The 7811-nt window shown below is 33.3% G+C and overlaps 1 long non-coding RNA gene across 1 annotated transcript in view; it reads right to left on the reverse strand.

The window, feature by feature from the left end:
• Positions 1-7063: 7063 nt before the first annotated feature.
• LOC111086669 overlaps positions 7064-7811 on the reverse strand; it is a 9905-nt gene continuing 9157 nt past the window's right edge. Inside the window, exon 3 of the long non-coding RNA XR_002611403.1 lies at positions 7064-7406. This is a non-coding gene — a long non-coding RNA (uncharacterized LOC111086669). The remainder of the gene's footprint in view (positions 7407-7811) is intronic.

The raw sequence follows: 7811 nt of genomic DNA on the forward strand, positions 1-7811 counted from the left end.
AATCATTAATTTTTAACAAAAATACTTTATTGGAAATTCTGACTTGTTTGTACAAAAGACTTATAATGTTTACTGAAAGCTTGCTAAATTTCGTGAAGATACATAAATCGTATCGTATCGACGATGTATCGATATAGTCGTATCACGGCTTCACGATACGATACTGCCATAATTAGCGTTTATAACTACAAATGTTAATTTTGTATCTATACAGATGTAATTGCTGATATTAAACAAAATATGTTATTAGTATTAACTTAGAACTACAAATTACACTTGAAATTCTACGAATAGATTTATTTTGTTTGAAAGTCATAGGGCCAATAAAGAAAAATGTGCTTTAACTTATTAACACTGTTTTCCAGTTGGATAATCATTATTAATATATACATTCGAGTATTATATATTTTACTATGAAGTTTTATATTAGAGATGTACTGTTTAGTCTTTTCACTACCTAATATATTTTTCACGTGGTTTTAAACTTTGTTCAATGTTTCTGTAACCATTATGTTTCATAAGTTCAATGGATTCGACAACTCTGTCCTCTTTGCTACAAGACGTTAGCTTTTATGTAGGTTTTACCTCACACTTGATTATTATTATTCTATATTCTTCCAACAAGAAAAGGCAGTTCGTAATACCCTCTGAGGAAAAAGGATAATTTGAGGAACTTTAAGGGAGCGGATTATGTTTGTAATCCCATTCATTCCATCTTGAAATCTCTTGGAGGATTTGGAAAACATCCAATACTTCTATTAAACATTTACTCTATATTTGTTGGTTCCTTTCAGATGTAATATTCCTCGTCTTCGTTAGAGTATATATAGTCGAGTACTAGGTAATAATCGCAGGAGGTGCACCTAAAGACACCGACCTCTTGTGCAGAAGCCGGCTACCTCGAAGGAAGTAGAAGCAAGTTTCTTTACTGATGTTTTCAGTGACACTCTGGCTGTAAAGTGTTCTGTTGATCATCCTTTTTTTTTTGCTTTTCCTAGCTACACTATTCGTTAATTTCTGTTCCAGCAGTCTTATTCTCTCCGAATGTCGATTAACACAGTTGCTTCTTGTTTAGTTTGATTTTGAATTTCGCGCACAGCTACTCGAGGGCTATCTGTGCTAGCTGTTCTTAAGTTATTAGTGATAGACTAGAGGGAAGGCAGCTGGTCAACACCACCCACCTGCTCTTTTTACTAATGTATAGTTTGATTGACCGTCACATTATAAAGCCCCCATGGCTGAAAGAGCGAGTATGTTCGATGACTCGTACATTGCAAGTAGAGTATTTTAAGCACTAGGCGATGCCAGGTTCTCTTAGTTCGTTGGCCTTATTAGTGCAGATGAGGTTGATATACTGCCACTTGAGTTACAATCCATGTCGCTACGTCCACTCATGATCTATCTGATAATCATGCATCTTGACAATAGCCCTGCAACATAGCTACCATTACAAAAGGCTTCGTATAAGGCCATCATGTCCAAAGCACACAACTTCTCCCTGCGGGCTTCCCATAATTCCTCTAGTGTACGAGGACAATGGTTTCCCAGTGCCTATTTCCACACTCAAATCGCACAGAAATCCATATATATATATAGAGAGAGAGAAAGCATCAGGTAACTTGACCAGTATGTCTTCTTATGTAATAGCATGAATACGTACTTCATTCTCCATCTGTTTGACATATGCAACGGTTAAACGAATATGATGTTGAATTAACTTGAGTAAAAATGATTATTGTTGCTTTTCCAGACTAAGATCCTTCTTGACCATGTTGTGTACTGTTGCTTGTTGAAAACTTTTGACACTGACCTATGTGTTTTTAAATTCTTACCTGTTAAAAGGCGCTGCACTTTGCTTTCTACGGCGAGGGAACGACTTGTTACAGGTCTCTATTTGGATGGTGCTGGTGCCTCAAGTTAATTATATTCCTTTGTTTTCCAATGTCATCATTAAATACAAGGTATATCCCTGTTTGAAAATTCTAAATCTCCTATTTAAGCAAATATTCATGATCCTAGAGAAAAAATGTTTTTGGGACGAAAAGGGCTGTTAGATACTCCTCCCAAAAATATTCAGTTTCGGTGGCATCACATCACCTAAAAATGCCAAACAATATCAAAATATACTTTCGATACATAACGTTCCATCGAGATTTTATATCAGTTGTGTTTCCCGTGACTTACTGATTTGCATATTTAAAATAGTTTTAAAATAACGTACTCCTTTTGTAAAGTTATTCTATCATTTAAACATTTGAGAACTACAAAAAATCGTAGAATACGCAATTAAAGAAGAAAACAAATTACTGGATTTGATGCATTAAAAATCTTATTGATGATGATGGTTACGAACCTCCGCTATGTCTCATAACTATCTAAAACTTTTATAGAGTCAAAAATAATTAAAATAATTATTTAAGAAAGGACTTGTATCGCTGAAGTTTCTCGGAAAGAATTTCTACGGAAAATTAACAAACGAACGACCAGAGACGTAACAATACTTATGAATTCACCGTCACATGTCTTACACGAGCGCCATCTGCCCTTGTGTTTAAATATTGAAATTGCATCTCTACTTATATATGTTGTACTTACAGATTTGCCAACCAATCTCGCTTAGCAATTACCATATAAATTATATTTATAATTTAAGAAGAAATTAATCAAATAATCTATTAAAAAATGAAAGCTACTAATTGTAGAAATTTTCTTCTTGCTTGTGTTCTCTGTTTATTTTACTCAACCATCGCTTTTCAAAATTATAATAAGTTGGCGCTTAGGATTGATTGCTCAGGTTGCTTAATGCCAAAAGCAACAACGTGGTAATTTTATCCTTATTAAGGGGAAAACTAAACATCATGAAAATATAAGAAATAATCACGCATTTCTTAAGAAAAGCTTTCTATTCTTGTTAAGACTTGAGATAAGGAGCTCGATACTTAATAGTTAGGTAAGCGTGGTTTGACTTTCTTAAGTATTTTTCCACATAAGTAATATTGTTTTCATTGTATTTGGTTCGGTGAATAACATATGGGTTAATTCATTATCAGGTTAGGCAACCCTAGTCTTTGGAACTCCACCTTAACTACCTTAAGGGTTCTCACGTGCTAAGCAGAAGGCTTGGGATGTCAAATATCCCCCTTCTCCTTCTCATAAAGAAGATGGTAATTGTAATATAATATATCGTTTGAGTTCGAAGAGTTTCTAGTTAACTTTGTGAAACATACCGAGAAGTATAATTATAAGGTATAAATATCTAAGAAATCAAACACTACATTGACTAAACCGTCTGAAATTAGGAAAAACTGAAACAACTAATATTCCTACAAACGTATGTATCTGAGGAAAATGTGACAGGTGACGTACTTTTGATTTTTTTCTCCCCTCAGAGTTGGTCTATTAATGAAACGATAATTGGGTATTCTCTAGTAAGCTCGAAACACCGCTGAAGGATAAATTATATCGCGTGGTATTCATCTCTTTATGAAGTCTCCAAATGTGTAGCTTTCAGTAAGCTAGTTTTTGTTTTCACAATACTAAAGCAAAATATTAGTAAACGAACACTATTTTATTTGACAGCTAGCGCAAATAGCTCTCAAGTAGCATCGTGTGAAATTCAAACATCAATCTCACTATACACCAAAGTAGCTAATATACTGATGTATTTAATTTTTTTTACCAATCCATCATAGGCACAGCGCAGAAGACGCTAAAAACTTGACAAGTATAAATAAATTAGGAAATTTAAAAGATAATTTTTTATTGTCACGGGAGATCTGAAAAATCTGTTTCAGAAAGATGCATGGTGTTTTGACAGACTCATTAGTATTTACATAAAATGCGCGTGGGTTTGTCCTTCAAAATCTAAATGTTTTCAAAATTAATTATTATGTGTGCTGCGAACCATATATTTTGAATATTTCTCAAGAAAACATTAGAAACATGAAACCTAATTCTAATAGTTTTAAAAAATTCTGAATTATCCGAATAAATTTATTACCGAATTTTTATCGTTCTTCGTTTAGTCAATTTTGGGATTTAAATAACGTTTGGTGTAATTTGTAAATACAGAAAGATAATATCAACCTCAAGATGAACTACTGTATTTTGTGTACAGTAGAGTATACGGAGCATATCAACACAGAGTAATTTTAAATATAGAGTAAATAAAAAAGAAAATCCCGTAAAATATATAATTAAATTATAGTAAAAATACGTAAAATATGTGATTAAATTATAGCACAAACACGTAAAATATATGATTAAATTATAGCACAAACACGTAAAAAATATGTTTAAATTATAGTACAAACACGTCAAATATATGATTAAATTATAGTACAAACACGTAAAATGTATGATTAAATTATAGTACAAACATGTAAAATATATGATTAAAAGAAAACAGAAAACACTAAATACAGAAAAGTAGCGTTATTTGAGATTTTCGTTTAGGCTGAATCCAATTTTACAAAGTAGTAACTCTAACATTTTTACAGCGGGAGGTCTCTTAGTGTTTGAGTGCTTTATCTTATAAAATATAGTTTTTCTGGTGCTGCTTGTAACTCGTAGTATCATAGTTTCGTTTAAATTGGCGGAACTCTTCCAGCTATCCAGTAGCCAAGGATACAAGAATCTGAATTGTTTTTTTGGCTACCTGCCAAAACAACAAGAGCGACAAGGTTGGGAATTCCTTGGAACCGAGAAATATACTCAAGTCAGCCTCCGTTTGTAAGACATTTTCAGAACATTTCACTCCGAGCTATCAATAAAGAAAACATGTAATGTATATGGGGAAAAAAAATCTGCAACAATGCGAACGAGAAGTCAAACGAGTTCGTAAAAGCATCAAAAGTACACTCCTAGAAAGAAATGAGATACACCTTCCTTATCTCAACAACTGGTTAAATTCTGAAATATAGATAACTTTTTGTACTAATGAATAAACAGCGGGTTGGAATCCACTGCGCAGGCACTGTGTATTATAGATATTGGTCGAAAATCCATTTTGATTTCGTTTGGTTTGATTTGAATTTGGCGCAAATCGTCCCTAAATTGCAGTGAAAGACAAAGAGGAAAGTAGCTAGTCATCACACACACACCCGCCAACCCTTGGGCTCCTCTTTCACCACCGAATAGTGGATTGACCGTCACATTATACCCCCCCCCCCCCCCACCGGCTGAAAGGGCGAGTATGTTTGGTGGATCGAGGATTCGAACCCGCGAACCGTAGATTGCAAGTGAAACACTTGTAAATGCTTAAAAATAATGAAACGTAAACGTACACTGCTTCCTGTCCCATTGTACACCAAACATAGGCCTATTTTACAATAATTCAGACTATTTTACTTACAATTGATTGTTACATATCTGTTTGGAGTTTATTGAACTTGATTTTTAATTTCCAGGAATATGTGCAATCGAATAAAATAAAAGCATTTACTTGAAAAGATGTAAAATTCGCACATCTCATCTTGACATCAAGTGATGTTTATTGAAATTGAAATATTTTTATATAAAAAATATTCATTTCTTCTCAGTTAAGTTCTCGGAAAATGTAGCAAATAATCTTTGGAAAATCTGTCACCAAATATGATTAATTGAAGGTAGGCGTGACTTCAACTAAACCTCAACAAATTTAGACTAGTTCGAGTGACTATACATCATCGTATGTTCTAAGTAATTCGGCAAGATGCTTGTGAGTCATTTTATTTCATTAGTTGTTTGGAAGTCTGTCAAGCGTGCTTTGCCGAAACGAGTTGTTACAGTCATGGAAACTGAATAAAAATAAAGTGTTATATGTTTTAGTAAAAAAACACATTCTTAAATTTGTATGTTTTTCTTCAAAGTAATATTACCATTATTGGATGGAAACAATGTTAATTATACTAGAGTTAATTGAAAGATGCAGGGAAATTGGAGCTATTTCCGAGAACGCGTGAAGGTTTTTGTTGTCTGTTTGTCGATTTTCAAGTAGAGGTCTGAATCATTAAATAAACAACAAAAGAGAGTGAAACAGAACCTTTCAAAGTCACGGATACGACAACCTATCACAGAATTACTAAACTGTAGAAAATGTTTTCGAAATGTTGGAAAATGAAAATTAATATTTTCCTAAGTTTTTAAAAGCATAATAATGAAGTGAAATGTTATCTGTTACTGTTTCTATTGAGTATCTATATTAAATATTTTATCCAAAATTTAAAACACATTGTTCGGTAACTTATGTCCATTTACATAGTTTAAAACAGCATTCATACAAATATTTCGATTTGAAGAATACAGGTGACTGAGTAAGTTACATGAAAACGATTTTGAATATGTAGTTCAGCAAGTGACGTGAAATTCACAGCTGATATAAAATTGCAGTGGAACGGAATATACCAGAACTATATTTTAACATTGTTGGGGATTTTGTAAGTGATATAAAACCACCTAATACTGATCGCTTTTGGGAAGGTTATGTAACAGACCTATTCGACGCAAAATATTTAGACACTCAAATCATAAAGACGTGTTCAGATAAGGATTTTAGAATTTATAAGACGTGGATATATCTTGTACTTAATAAAATTGGAAAACAAAGAAATAGGGATCAACTTAGGGTACCAGGACCATTATGAAAGAGGTATGCAACAAGTTGTACCCTAACCGTGGAAGCAAAGCGTGGTGTCTTCTAACAGGTGATAATCCGCAAACACAAAGGTCAGTGGCATAAACCGTCTTAATGCCCTAAGCAATAGTAGGAAACATAATTAAGAAGGATCTCGATCTGGAAATGTTTTCATTTATATATTTATTTGTATTACATCTGTTTTATAAAGGCGGACAATGTTACTTAGGGTAGTATTTGTATAGGCAGAGGATGATGACGTCATTTTCTCAACATCTGTATTTAATTACATGTAAATCTATTGTTGGTTTAATATAATAAACAGTTCTAGATACAATATTTGTTTTTAACACTTTATTATTTTCACAATAAAGATTTTGTAACCTGATCTACATAAAAAGATATATCTTTTAAGAGTGTATTTACATGAAAACATTTTGCACCAAAATCATGAACACACACATTATTGCTATCTTTGTGGGATCCAAATTTATATAACAGTTTTCGTTTCGACACATGTCACCAACGATAATAAGTATAGTATATACAATAGTAGCCACACATAGACAAATACGGTCCTTATAGTATTTTGTTATCGTAAGTCCTCATTTGACAGTTCTTCTTGATGAATTTTCTTATGTTGAGGTTATGCGAAGGTAGTCCTAATGGATCAAAATATCCTCTTATCTCATCTCGACTAATGTAATTACAGATCCAGTGGTTATCGGGTTTATGACTCGAATCCAGATTGACGATGTACAATTGTTTTTCTGCACAATCGGGTAGTTGATCACTGGCAAACACACCTCCAAATTTATTTTGTGTACACAAATCTTATGAAAGTATCGAATGAATTTCTAAAGTGCTCATAGCTTCTAAGTTTCAGTTATGATGTTCCTAGACTGATCAATTTCTAAAATTGATTGGAATTCTGCATAGGCAAGAACATTAATAATGTTGGGTAAGTCACTATCAAAGTGTATTGTTACGACAGCGGAAGTCGCGTGACGCTGGGAGCATGCGCGCTGGAGTTTCTAGAATTATCTGGGAACCCCGCAAATGTCCGAGTGTTTGCCAGATGCACTCTTTTTATTATATAAGCCCGGTAAGTAAAACCAGTGATAGATATGCAGAAAGATCAAAGAGATAGATAACTGAGTCAATTGAACAGTAGGCACCGTAAGTAAAGTGTGTGAAT

The sequence above is a fragment of the Limulus polyphemus genome, unplaced genomic scaffold, assembly GCF_000517525.1.
Source record: "Limulus polyphemus unplaced genomic scaffold, Limulus_polyphemus-2.1.2 Scaffold1312, whole genome shotgun sequence".
Taxonomy (NCBI): Eukaryota; Metazoa; Arthropoda; class Merostomata; order Xiphosura; family Limulidae; genus Limulus; species Limulus polyphemus.